Genomic DNA, 14,863 nt, shown 5'->3' on the forward strand with positions numbered 1-14,863 from the left:
TGTTTAGTCTGGGAATATACACACAGTAAATATACTGTGTGTATACTCCCAGACGAAACACCAAAAATTAGAGCATAGCCAAGCACAGAGCTGTCCACATAGTGGTTCAAGGTCAGGCCCGGATTTGTGGCGAGGTCACAAAGGCCTAGGCCTAGGGCAGCAAAATAAACTGCACATAAACATTGCTCGCACACGGAGCACTGGGAACAAGACGTGCAGAAAACTTCAGCTCACCCTCTCCCCAGTGCTCCATATGTGCCCCACACTCATGTCAGCTATTGGTAGAACTTCCTTTGCTGGCAACAACAGCTGTGAGCCATTTATTTTTTTTCAAAGGTGTTTATTTATGCATTTAAAACATATAACAACATGAAACATTGACATTGGTTCTACAAGCGTGTTTGTTCAGGATATATACGGTACATTGGTTTGGGTAGTCGGTGGTCCTACTCGGGGTAATTTTCAAGTTCTGTTAAAGGCGGGGAGGATTTGGGATTACCGGTGAAGGTTCAAGTTCCCGGGGGGGGTCCTGTGGAATTATTCCATGGCTTCAACCCACGTTCCCCATACTTTGTCGTATTTTTGGGGGCATCCCCTTGCTATATAGGTGAGTTGTATCAGTGGCAGAAGAGCTTTAAGTAGATTGAGCCAACTGGCGATTGTCGGGGGAGATTGTGCCATCCATTGAAGAAGGATACTTTTTCTGGCATAGAACAGTAATGTTCTATAGAGGATGCGAGATGCTGATTGGGGAATTATATTATCCACAATGCCGAGTAGGCAAACCTTGGGATTGAGTATTTTAGGTAGGGATGTTGTGTTTTGGATGTGGTCTAGGACCTGATTCCAAAAGTGATGTATTTGTGGGCATGACCACATTAAATGGAGGTAGTTGGCCTCAGGGGCACCACATTTAGGGCAATGGGATGAGTTGCGGATTCCCATACGATATAGACGTAGAGGGGTCAAATGGAGCCTGTGTATGATTTTGGCTGTGAGCCATTTATGGTAAGACTCTGCCAGTTATGTACTTTTAGATTCTGCAGTGGTTGCCCATTCTTTTTGTCATGTAAAAACAGCAATGTGCAAGTCTTGCGACATATCCTCTAATGAATGGATGTCTGGGCTTCTACTGGAACCAGGATCTTGGTAATGAACCAAACTGCAGTGTAGCTCTGGCTGTGTGCTTACATCTTATGTTCATTATTCTGCAGGAAGGGAAACTTTTAATACAGGCCTTTTGCAGATGGAAACAGACTCTCCTGTAGAATTATCCTGTATTTGGCCCTTTCCATTTTGCCATCAGTTCTGAAAAGTTTCTCAGTCCCTGTGAATGAAAACCTTCCCACAGTAAGATGCTACTACCACCATGGGGATGGAGATGGTGTTCAATTCTGGTCTCCCCATACCAGAGAACCTTTCAGATGTTTATTGTCTATCCACATACAAACTGCTTTGTAGAGCACACAGGTTGTTATTGTCTAGTTGTCGTCCCATAGACAGTTTCTCCTACCTTAGCTATTTATCTCTCCAACGCCTTCATAATAACCATTGGCCTCTTTCTGGCTTTCTGACTAATGCCCTTTTACCCTGAGTGTTGGTGGACAGCCCTATCTAGACAGAATTTCACTGTTAATTTGTTATTTTGTTAATTTGTTATTTTTTATAATTTCAAAGGCCAAATCTGGTTGGAGTTTTTGAAGAACTTTCTCCCTGACTTGTTATGATAGGTCACTGGTCTTCATGTTACTGTTTGTTTAGATATGTTCTCTGGGGCCTTTCAAAAACAAGTGTACAGTATTTATTTTTAGATTATTTAATGATTTAATTGCCCATGGGGAATCCATTCAATTAATTCCATGGTTGCTAAAGAAAACTGTTTACACCAGCGCTTATTTAGGGGTTTTACAGAAATAAACTACTTATGCGAGGCATTTAATAACTTTACTTTCTTTGATGGAAACATCCCTTCATGCACCACAGAATGAAAAGAAACAAGAGAAATAAATACTGTAGCAGTTTCTACATTGTCGTAGGGTAGAAATTAATAGATGCAGGACAATACAATTCTGTTTTGATTGCAGGCAATTCAAAATTAGAATCAAGAGGCATTGAGACCATATTTCAGGCTATTTAAGTGTTTGTGAAAGTATCTAACCATCAGGCTGCAATATTAAAGCCATTTAATATTAGATTTATATTTTCAGAATTGTTACACAGCAACTGGATAACTATTCACTCGGCTGTAGCAATAAACATGTACAAATAATGACAAGAAGATGTGTAGGGTGAGCGTCAGGATTTCCAAATATTGTATTGCAGTGAAACAATGTTTGTTATTCTTGAGTTAAATAGATTGACCGTGTTAATTATGTCTTCTTTTCTGGCCAAAAGAATATAACAGTTTTAGAGCTGGATGATGTAAAATGTTATTTGTGCCAGGATGGCAGGGAAGGATATTTTTATAATGTTTATATTTGTCCAGAAGCATAAAGCAGCAATACTGATTCTCAAGTCACGCTTTTCAGTTTCATTTCATTTCTATTTAATATGTATGTTTTCAGCTAAATCTAAGAAAAAAGAATATACAGATGTATAAATACCATACCCCCCCCCCCCAAAAATACTCTTCCTCTATTTGGTTTAACGTAGTAAGGTGGCAGTAACATAGGGACACGCTTTGCTAAGCTTTTAAACCAGCATGGTCAATACTTACTAATAGATTCTGTCTTCAATCTGTCCCAATTTGACTTTCAGCCATAGGGCCAGATTCAATTCAGTGCAAAAAAGGTTTATTATGTGAAAACTCATGGACTAGATCCAATTTGAGATGCAATTTAATTCAGAAAAACTTATTTTACGGTTTATCACATGATAACTCTACTGAAGTCTATGGGAAAAAACTGGAACTGAATAAAAAGGAGTTTTTCTCCTCAAATTGAATCTCGTCCATGCAATAACTTTTTCTCACTGAACTGAATCTGGCCCATTATTGGCTAGTTTATGTACTGTAGGACTGATGAAAGATGCTAAGCACAAATGTGCTGCAACATGTTGACCATCCAAATGTATTTTACTATGTTATTTTTGTCTAGTCAACCTTCGCTATACTTTGGCCTTTGGCACCCAACTTTCATTTGCATCTGCTTTGATAAATAAGATGCAAGGCTGTTGCTTTGTTCATTCGACTTGCAAACTAACGCTGATTGCCGATACAGTAATGCTTGAAAAGGATGAAATTCACACCGCCACTGATAGAAAATACTTTGCAGGAATAAAATAATAGCACAGCAGGTGTATGCAGTTCTCGACTGTTCAAACTACATGTTTGAACATTGTTGTTGGGATTTGCTTCAGATTAGACTCAAGACCATTAATAAGGTTGTGCACTGATGTTTGGTGATCAGGCCTATCTTGCACAGAGATGTGCAGTTGGGTCATTAAGTTGACAGGTAAGTAAGCAGTTGTCTTGGCATCCATTAAACAAGTCTATTAGACCGCAAAATGCGAAGCATAAGTGATCACTTCAAAGAACCCATTTTAACCTCTCCAATGGCATGGATTTTACCACTCCCACCAACTCAAGGCATTGTACATGGTGATGTTTGGTGCTTGAGAGTGGCTGCTCACTCTTAAAAAACCTCATGCTTCCAGATCTTATGCTGATGTTGTGAGTATTAAAACTGAGGAGATTTTAGATGGTTTGCCAGATTTCTTTTGACATATAAAGTGGTTGATTTATTGATGTTTAAATTTGATTTTTTTTCCATGATTTGAAATTTCAAAACTGGAATGTAAAACTTTGCCATATGAAAGCTTGTGAGTTTATATATCAATAAGTCAATGGGAGTTGTCCTAGGCAAAGTCAAGACATATTTTTAAAATCAAGATATTCGAGTTTTATTAGAGTTTGTAAATTCAAAATTTTGAGGTATTCATGATGTTTTATTCAAACAAGTTTTCCTTGTTAATAAATAAGCAAGCATTCGAAATGTGAGTTTATTAGAATTAAAAAAACAATCTTGAATTCACAAAGTTAAAAACAAATAAATAAGCCCAAAAGTGGCCCTGTAATTTTTGCCATATAGTTTAGCATAATTAAATACAACACCAAAACTTGCTCTAAGCCACTCAGCACATCAAGTCTAATTTAAAATTTGAAACAGCCAGTCTCAATTAACATTCGCTCACCCCTTCACAAAGTTGGTCCGGGTGCCGTGCCCCGGACACTTCACCCAGGGAAAATTATTTTCACGATTATTTCTTCATTAAATTATCATGTAAATCACAGTTTTTCATGGACAGTCACCCCACTGATCCAGTGGTCCGGGTGCAGCGCCCCAGAGCCGTATCAAAGGGAGACCCAGCAGTCACAAGCACAGTTTCTCAATGGGAACGCACTCCAGACACGGATGAAGGTGGTTTAAGAAATAGCTTTATTCACACTTGTCCTATAGTTTTATCACAGTGTGGGACTTGCTTAGTGGTTCCAGAATACAACCATACAAAACAAGTGTCATTTATAAAACCACACACCCAAACTGTAGTGGATACTTCATAATGTTTCAACAATTAGGCTTTATTCTTTTTTTCTTACAGTTTTTGTGATTATTAGTGTGCTTTCCCAACCTAACATTTCTCCAGCTGCAAACAACTCAGCCATGCTGTGCATTAGTGGTGCACATAGCGGATTCAACCACTTTAAGCAGGTAACATGTCCCAACTCCCAGCAAGAGTATGTTTACAGCTAAAAAATACATGCTAGGTTGAAGAGCTCAAAAATATATCTTTAAATATATAAATAATTATAAATATACAGATTTGTTAAGCATTCACTATAGTTTTGTGGATATTTTTTGTAATAAAAGGAATAGTTCTCCTACAAATCCACATTGTCAACTAATGAAGATTTAAATTTGTTCTGAGACATTTCATCTACATATTCATCCTTAAATGATTTTCATGACACGCAGGCCAGCAATAATTCATCTGTGTGTGTTCACGCATTCTAATGAATAACAATCCTTGCAAATATGGAAACAATTTCTTTAGACAGAAAGGTCACTGCTATTTCTAACCATGGTGGAAAGGAAATGCGACAATGGATCCACCACTCACATCAGCAATATTTTCGAAGGGGAAGAGAAGTTGTATATGTATATATGTTGTGGTTTGGTATCTTTTTTTGATGAGGTTGAGGTCAGTTTTAGTAAAACCAAAGGATAAAAGGAAAATTACATGGGAAAATTGATATACCACTTATTTATATTCTTTTAATTGCACTGAATTTGCCATTAGCCCTTGTGCACATATAGTTCCATATAGTCTGTATAATTCACATTAGAAAGAAACAGGAAGGAGCATTCACTCAAAGTGAAAAATGGCTGTTTTACTGATGGATGTGACAAGACAGGTGCAATATAACTCCTACTAATTGTTGGGAAAAACATACTCCTCGTACATTTTTAATACCTCGTTCCCTTGAAACAAGGTATAGCCTTCTATATTTACAGCAACATTGTGTGACTTATGCAGCCATGTTTTTGCAAAGCCAATAACATCACATTTCTCCTCTAGTGCCATTACCTCCAACTCTCCCAATTTATCAGCCTTTATCAGCTTCTTGCTTGCTTGTAATTTGTGTACATTAAAGGAGAAAGAAAAGGTAAAATCTAAGTAAGCTTTATCAGCAAGGTCTATGAAAATACAGCCATAAGCACTCACAGAAACGCTGCACTGAGTTCCCTGTCAAAAGATTTGTTGTGTCTGTTTTCCTCTGCCAGAGACACACAGCTCTCTCCCCTCTCCTGCTCCCCCCTCCCTCAAGAATGCTAAGAACTCACCCCCCCCCTTAGGAATGTGGATCTGAGCCAATCAGCAGGAAGCTTACTCATAGTCTTACTAACTGAGCATGTACACTTCATCTGGGTCTGGGTGCAGGAGTGAGGCATTATGGGAACTTACTTTACACAGCTCAGCGTTTTTTCTTCCTGTTTGGCTTCTGATCATCTGAACTGGAGAAATATGGGGAGACGTAAGGGCTCTATTGAGAGAACTGAAGGTATGCCTGCAGCTTGAGATTAACTCTTTATTAGCCTTTCCTTCTCATTTAAACCTCTGGTCTTCGCTGTATTTAATAATAGATATCCCAACCAAATCTCCACTCCCATCATGCCCACTCCCATAGCCGATGAAATAATAAGCATAGTTCTTTAAAAACCCTAAACCCTATTCCCTTCACCAATACCTAAGACATGCATTAGTCTCACTAAATTCCACTTACCTTCGTAATGTAGCATGTGGGAAGTTTAATATCTCTGAGTTATTTACCCTATTTACCTTTGCCTTTGGATTTTTTACCTGGTTCTCGAAAAAATCTTTTTTGAGGGCTTCCCCCTTTTCTCTAACTTTGTCACTGATTCCAATGGGTACCAAGACCACTGGGTCTTTTCCAGCCCCTCCAAGTAATCTATGCGCTTGGTTTTACCACATACCAAATGCTATCACCATGCAAACAACAACAGCATACAGGGTCCTTGTGAGAGATTACCCTATGCACTCTTCTAATCATTTTCTTCCTATCACTCCCCACTTCACTGGCCCCTCACTAAGCTGTCTCTCACTCCCGACACTTGCAGTTCCGTCTTGACATTGCAAGCTGCCCCCTGCTGTTATACAGATTCCAAATAAAAACCCAAAATCACATACATGTAACAAGATACACATTGAGTGGCACCATCAAACCCTCCAAAACTCATCCTTAAACTGGTTTCTTACTGCTGGCTACCAAGAGCAATTCCAAGCTTAATGCCTTTATGCTTCAAACATCTTTTGGTTTCTAATGCCGGTCAATTATCTATTTCCAGATACTTGACCATATATATATATATATATAAAGCAAGACATTTCGAGCACCAACTGTGCTCTTCCTCAGGGTTTTGTCCCTGAGGAAGAGCACAGTTGGTGCTCGAAACGTTGGATTTTTTTATTAATACATTTTTTGTTTTCTAACTAAGTCCCTGTGTGTGCGGCTCACTGTCTTGCTTTATACATGTTTTTTGCAAGCACCCGGGGCATTTGATTATCATTAGGGTGTGCTCTGTTCTTTTCTGTATATATATATATGTATATATTCTATACATAATGTTTGTAGAATAAGGATGTCCTTGGCACATTATTTGTTTCATTTATTGACCACTTGAAGATCTTATGCAACTGTCACTTTTACTCAGATCACATGTATCTCTGCAAGATCTCTTTTTTAAGGTAGCCTGTACCAACAGAACCAGCCACAGCATCTCCTGTGATTTCACTGGATCAAAAGACCAAAAATGTCAGGGCAATAAATAATGTTAATGACAGAAAAGGAACTGCGTCAATAATGTTAATTTGCTCAGTTTTGCTAAAGCCAATGCTGTTATTATTAATAGAACAAATGAATATGTAAAGAAGTCTAAGCATTTCAGGGACTGCCTATTGAAGTATACTGTGTCAGCACAATGCCAGAAACACACACAGCTGATGCAGGTAGCTAGGATGAACAGAACCTAAAATCAATAAGATGTATTAAGTCAAGAGTAGAGGAGATTAGCATATATTAGCAGGAGATGATTGTGATGGCTGGAAAAGTGGATGAGCTGCAGATGCTTGACGGTGACTAAAATGAATGTACCTTCTGTAAAAATGTGAATAAAGCATTTGTTTTCCTTTCTTTGCACAGAACTTACTAAGCAACTCATTTGCACATTATTCACGGCCCACATGAAACACACAAGATTCACCCCAGAGGAGCCCAAATACAAAGCCAAACTAACATATTGATTGCCTTAAGTGCAGATTAAAGACTCACCAAGAGTCCAAAGAGTCTGCAGACAGTGTTTGATCCAGCCAAAAAGAGTCTCTCCAGCTGCTGCCGAGACGGCTGCTCCTTTATTTTCAGCAAGACAAACAACAGAACAGCTGGAGATATGTTATCATCACATGATTTGCACAAGGTGTCAATCCCTGCTTCAGCCCTATATGATTCTTTAAGCCATTTCTCAGGATACTGTCAGAATTAGTTTAAATGCTATGTTATATAATTCTGATACTGTAAATAGAAATTGACAGTATTATAGAAACACCCCAAAGGTGCAAGGAATTGTCCCTGATACTCAGAAAGATACAGTTTGCACATCATTAATAAAAATGTCAGTAAATAGACTCTTAACAGTAAGGGCTCTGGCACACGGGGAGATTAGTCGCCCGCGACAAATCTCACTGTTCGCTGACGACTAATCTCCCCGAGTTGCCATAAGTTGCCATCCCACCGGCGAACATGTAAGTCGCTGGTGGGATGGCACACGCGGCGGCGCAATTTGGGCAAATCGCCGAAAATGCCTCGCGAGGCAACTCCGGTGATTTGCCGAAATCGCCTGCGCATCGTGTACCATCCCACCAGCGACTTACATGTTCGCCGGTGGGATTGTAGTTCGGGGAGATTAGTCGCCCGTGACAAGGGAGATTTGTCGCGGGCGACTAATCTCCCCGTGTGCCAGAGCCCTAACAGTAGTCATTTCCAAGGTGGCTTTTATCAGTTTCACCAGCCCCTTGGTTCCTGCCTTCTCCAGCCTAGTGGGATACAAGGGAACTACACAGCCAAAGAAAGAGTTTACTTGGGGGATAATTCCACCATATTTCAATTTTCATTTCTGAGAATCAGCACTGATGCACTGATGCTTTCTAGCACGTTAGGGAATAAGCACAAGCACTTTTAGCACTGGTCACTATACAACGATTAAAAAATTAATCACCATAAGGTCTAAGATTGACTAGGGTTCGAAATTAAAAGTTTCTTCTTATGAACTTACCCCTCTTTTAATATTTGCTGGAAATTAAAACATTTTTTTAGCTACAGGAATAAAACATTTTTTTGTCTTTATAGAGTAATTGCATAAACGAGGGTTGTCTATCTATTTGTATCTTTGAAGTTCAGCTACACCCTTCCCCAGCAGTTTCCAGTTTTGGGGGTTAAACGTGTTGCAAGGAGAAGAGAGATCTGTTTCCTTCCCCTGTTCCTTATTAATGTCCAAATAAATAGATTTGTGACTACAGAAAAAGACCTTAAGGAGCCTTGAGATCCACAAACTGAGAGAAGAATGTCAAATATGCCCCCCATTGTTTAGAATTATGTGAAGGCACAGAAAGAGAGTAAAGAGAATGTATGGAGCGGCTAGGGGAATATTTTGAGAACTCAACCTGATAGATAAAAGATCAAATCCAGCCTGTACAACACAAGCATAAGCTGACAAAGAATAATTTATAGCATTCAGTTCTGAACACACATGGTTTCAATTGCTTTCATTCATGTCTTAAGAGTAGATTCCTGAGTGGAAGGCCTTTAAGTCCAGTCTACTGGTGGCTTATTTATACCTTAAAGGAGAACTAAACACTAAAAGAATATGGCTAAAAATGCCATATTTTACATACTGTACTTAATGCACCAACCTAAAGTTTCAGCATCTCAATAGCAGCAATGATCCAGGACTTCAAACTTGTTACATGGGCCCCCCATCTTGGAAAGTGTCAGTGACACTCACATGCTCAGTGGGCTCTGAGCATCTGTTGGGAAGTTAAGCTTAGGGGTTGTAACAAATTATCTAGCAGAAAATGGGGCGTGCCTGTCATATAAGCTGATGCTACAGGGCTGATTATTAAATTTTGATGCTAATTGCGCTGGTTTTAGAGCTGCCATGTAGTAATTATCTGTATAATAAATGAGTGGGTCCCTAAGCTCAGGTAAGTGACAGCAGCACAGAGCATGTGCAGGGAATCAGCGGAAAAGAAGATGGGGGGCTACTGGGGCATCTTTGGGGCACATATCTTCCCTGCTAAAGGGCTGTGGTCGCCTTGGGCCGGTACAGGAGCACAAAACATGATGTACAAAATTTGCTCTTTAGTTATTTAGTTCTCCTTTAAGAAATGACATTTTTGATTTCCTATCTCCTTCTGTAAGATACTATATACTGGTTTCCAAAAAGCCCTTTAACATTTATTTTTTGGATTTTGAGAATTGCCCTGCAACCTGTTTTTGAAGCAACTCCGGCTTTTCTCCTTAATTCTTTTAAAGGGTGAATGTGCACCCCTGATAGGACTGTTTTACATCTTAAGCAGCAGAAAAATATTTCTTTTGGTAGACGTTGTTAGTGATGGGCAAAATAATTTGCCAGGCATGAATTTGTGGCAAATTTCACCATTGTCAAGTTTCATTGTTGAATTCTGGGGCAGACTGCAGTGTCAAGAGGGGCAAATGAGCCCAGTTGCAACATGTGCCTCCCACCACTCCCTAATTTGTGCGGACGGATAGTACTCTCTGCAAGGGGCTAGTCACAGATCTCTATATTTTGAAACCAAGGCAGGTTGCCTGCAGCAATGACATTGTGTTTGGACATGTAAGTTTTGCTAATATTTGAGCTGCCCAACAGTAGCCCAGAGTACACTGAGCATGTGCAGTGTCACTGGCACCCAACCAAAATACAATATTTATATTCAACATAGACACATTCGGTTCATTTAGTATCATGCTCCTGTTGTAGACAGAAAGAAGGTTCAAGAACTATAGTGCACGGTGCATTTGCCTACTTCAATTTACTTTTAACATAATGGTATTTATTGGCATAATCTTTCAAAGCTTTATAGGACTGTAAAAAAGTATCTTTTCTTCATTCAGTACAATAAAATTTGCAAACTTTTCTGTTCCCTTAAGAGCAGATGTTTCATTTGTGCCAAAGCTTCCCTGAATACCTAATATCTTCCATTAGTTTCTCACATTCCTGTTAAAAGAAATAATTGCAAAAAAAACTGTCAAACAGGATTCAATTTTCCCCGAGTGTTGCTGCTCCTCTGTTAAACCTCTTAGTGGCTAGAGGGAAGCTGCCGGCAGTAATAACTCCTGGGTATACTTGTGCTTTTTAACAAACTTGCATGTTTAGGATTGCCAGAAAAGTTCTATCTTTCTCTTGCTACTTTCGCTCTTCCCTTACAGATTTAAAAAGAGTTATTCTGGTTGTGCTTCTATTTTTATTTTACTGAGACTACTGGCAACCCTTGTATCAAACACTAATTAGACTCTAGCAACCAGATAGTTGCTGAAATACCAAAAAGGAGAGTTGCTAAACAAAAAGATAAATAACTGAAAAATCATAAAACATAAAAAATGAAGATCAATGGCCAATTGTTTTAGAATATCAGTGTCTATATCAATAGTTAGTTGTTAAACAAATCAACAATTTTGTTATAACAGCTATTACAGGTATACATTATTTGGAAACAAGTTATCCAGAAAGTTTTGAATTATAGAAAGGCCATCTCCCATAGACAGGGTCGGACTGGGGCTGTTACCCTGTTAGCGCTCCCCTGGCCGCCGGTGTCCTTCCCTGGCATGTTTCACTTACGTGTTCAGGGGAGGATGTTGAGCGGGATGAAGAGGCCCCTGCGGCCAGTTAGGGGGGTGCGGGTGACACAGCCAGCAGGGCACCTTGGAGGGTGCTAGGCCCTGGGGAGGCAGCCCCGGTGGGCCCTGCACCCTCCACTCTGACCCTGCCCATGGACCATTTTTAATAGATGTAATTGTTTTTGGCTAGTTTTAGAAGGAACCAATATCTCAGGATCTTTAAGGAGCAGCATTCCACCCCACTTCCTGGCTTACTATGCTGGCATATTTTATTGTAAGATATTACAGACTTCAACTTTACCTGCTGTCTAAAGGCGATACATAATATTGTACCAATTCATTATTATGTAAGTAACAGCCCTCCTAAATTACAGACTCATTATAAAACCATACTGAAACCATTTTGCTCCCTATCATAATTTATCACATCCTTTTCCCATTAACTTTCTATTACAGTAAATTTGAATGAGTAGTGTATGCAAGAAGGGAATGGAGAGGGAATAGATAGCTTTGCCTTCACTAAAAATGACTGAAATTTCAGCCCCAAGAAAGGCAATGCATTACCATGTAACAGATGAAATTACAAAACAAGCATCCATGCTAAAACATAAAGTTATAAATATAAATATAAATATATATATATATATATATAATTCCTTCTTATGAGAGATATAAACCTGTTCATTTAACAAACATACCATGAAGGCATCTGGTTTATATAGTCTACTGGACAGCTTCTGTCAATCCCTGAACAATATAAAAAGGTTGGAAGGAATACATTTAATATATGTCATAACCTAGTCTTTATATTAAAGAAAACATTTAAAAATATTGCACTTACAATAGCTGTTTGGGTTAACATACAGGCGCAGAGGACAAATCAAGCCACACTTCTTCTAGTCATCAGTATTTGGAATTTCTGGGTTCAGGTCAGTTAAATCCTTGAATGATATAAATACATATATAATCATATTCACTTTTCAGTATTCATATGAATAGAAATAGATGAAAAATATTAAGAATGGATGTTTTAGTATGATAGTATCCCTTAACAATGAACCTTGGATTTGTAGAGGAGGAAGACGTATTAGAGACCGACTCAGCTCACTGATGTTCCACTTTGTAGTTACCGTAAGTGGTCCTAGAGCTTTGAATAAATACAAAAGTCTCATCTGACCTGTAGCCATTATTGTTCTCCTTAGCATGTCATGAAATTACACAAGAGAAACAGATATATGAGCCCAAGCTTAAAGATGTCGCTACCTTTGCTTTGTTGGCCTTTTTAATGATTGTATTGTTGACTAGAAAACAGCTGGTATCCCAGATACAATAAAGCAATATACTACAATTTCTGGGAATGTATGGATTTGTAGGATTTATAGATTTCAAGAATAATTACATGTAATCCTCTGTGGGTTTTATAAGCGGTGATATTAGGTCACCAATGGCACATTCTTTAAAGGTTTTCCATTTGCCCCCTGTGAAGAAAGCATAATCAATGGGCCTTCTCCCTTAAATCAATGTGCAATTATAGTTAGAAGACATTTGTACAAATGAACTGGAGAAGTGAAGAAAGAACAGAACAAACTACAACAGCATAAGAGCATAAATGACTTTGAATTATTGAACAATAGGGTAGAATTTATTTAATGAGAAAAACTTATCTCTTAAGTTTTTCTCTTAAGTTAATTCTAGATTTTCCAATAGATTTCAATGAAGTTTTCGCTTGATAAACCACAACTTTTTCTTGGCAGATTAAATCTCTTCTAATATGTTTTAGGTAGAATCAAACTAGACATATTTTCAATGTGCTCTGCTTGTATTTATCTAATAGAAGTATTACTTATTCTACTATTGCATTTCCATCTGTCTCTATGAAGCTGTAACTCAGTTGTCCTACGTTGCCATTGTCCTACGTTACAGGCTGACAGATCCCTTGGCTCAGTTATTTTCTTATAATTACCCTACAAACAGCCAGAATATTCAAGACACCACCTCACATAGCCTGGGAATTCCCATATAAAGTTGTGACCATAGCCAAAACTTAAAATAAAATTACTTTAAGCACATAAATGTCTTCAGAATATCCTCAGAATATCTGGACTCCAGTGCAGTTTGGCATTAGAAAAAAGGGAAATAGCAGGGTAGGATAATATAGGTCTGCCAGTTCTAGTAACCTATAGCAAACCATCAGCAGGTAGCATTTACTGGTCATCTAAAATGCACATCAAGTTTCAAGGGCCTCTATTCAATTTCAGGTTAACTTTTAGTATTCTATAAAATGTCCTATTAGTTTTCATTTTAGATTTTATATCGTTTTTAAATGATTTGCCTACCTCTCCTGCCTTTTTTCTAGCTTACAAAGGAGAGTCTCTGACCCCAGCAGCCAAAAAACTATTGCTCTGTGAGGCTCCACATTTATTGCTATTTTTTATTACTTATCTTTCTATTTATGGATGTCTCTCTTTAAAACCAGTGTTTTAAACCTGGTTGCTATGTTAAATTGGGGACTTTTATAACATTATAATCAACAGCTGATCACACAATCTTAGAGAAATCTACAAAGATGATAGATGGACAGATATACAGATAGATAGATAGATAGATAGATAAATAGATAAATAAATAGATAGATAGATTGCATTTGGCATACAAATGTTCAGATGCTGCGATAAATGCAATACGCTGGCTGTCTATTTGGTCAGTGAGAAATACTTCTAATTTTAAAGATAACCTAGAATTAATGTACATTCCTTCATTATTCATACACCTATGAAAACATTTAACAAATTAATATGTCTACAGCGTAATTAAGCTATTGGGCTTTGCATTAGGTTGCATTAGTCTGTAACATATTGATTTTATTTCAATGCATCAGCGATGCCTATACATTGCACCGGAATATTCACACTGAGAAATATTGCTGTATTGATTTAGCAAGATTACATTCTATTATTTAATGTGTTGTATTGATGCATGAGTATTATATCACCGTGATGATATAATGGATGATAAATGATGGATGACAGACGTATCTGACATGCCACAAGGAAGTAATTGCCTTTCTCAGGACGTTATCTTGTAGCAATAAGCCAGTCGGCCCTACATAAGACTGAATGTATCCCCTACTGTTAAATCCAAGTAAATTAGAAGTCATCAAGCAGTTCTACAGCTAGGGCATAAGGGCACACACCTGTGTTAAACAGAGGTGCTCTAGTTTGTGCATGAAGGAATATAGATTGTAAAGGGTATCAGAGTTTTCTCAATTTGTCCTTTACCAAGGGTCCTTGCTAAGGAGCAGAAATTTATTTTTTTCATACTGCTTACCCAGGAGGGAGGGCTAGGAATTTGTTCAGCTGATGTTGGAAACAACATCAGCACAAGAATTACTTGTCACAAACTTAACATCCTCAATAGTCATAGTGTCAGCTA

At 38.2% G+C, this 14,863-nt stretch overlaps 1 protein-coding gene across 2 annotated transcripts in view; it reads right to left on the reverse strand.

Moving 5' to 3' along the window:
- The window catches only part of calcr (calcitonin receptor), a 148,209-nt gene that overhangs the window by 73,464 nt on the left and 59,882 nt on the right, over positions 1-14,863 (reverse strand). Inside the window, exon 2 of one of the 2 annotated variants that reach the window (XM_002934599.5) lies at positions 12,273-12,372. The exons of the other annotated variant lie outside the window; for it this stretch is intronic. The gene's annotated coding sequence lies outside the window, so the exon portion shown is untranslated. The remainder of the gene's footprint in view (positions 1-12,272; positions 12,373-14,863) is intronic. 2 annotated transcript variants of the gene reach the window in all.

The sequence above is a fragment of the Xenopus tropicalis genome, chromosome 6 (assembly GCF_000004195.4).
Source record: "Xenopus tropicalis strain Nigerian chromosome 6, UCB_Xtro_10.0, whole genome shotgun sequence".
Taxonomy (NCBI): domain Eukaryota; kingdom Metazoa; phylum Chordata; class Amphibia; order Anura; family Pipidae; genus Xenopus; species Xenopus tropicalis.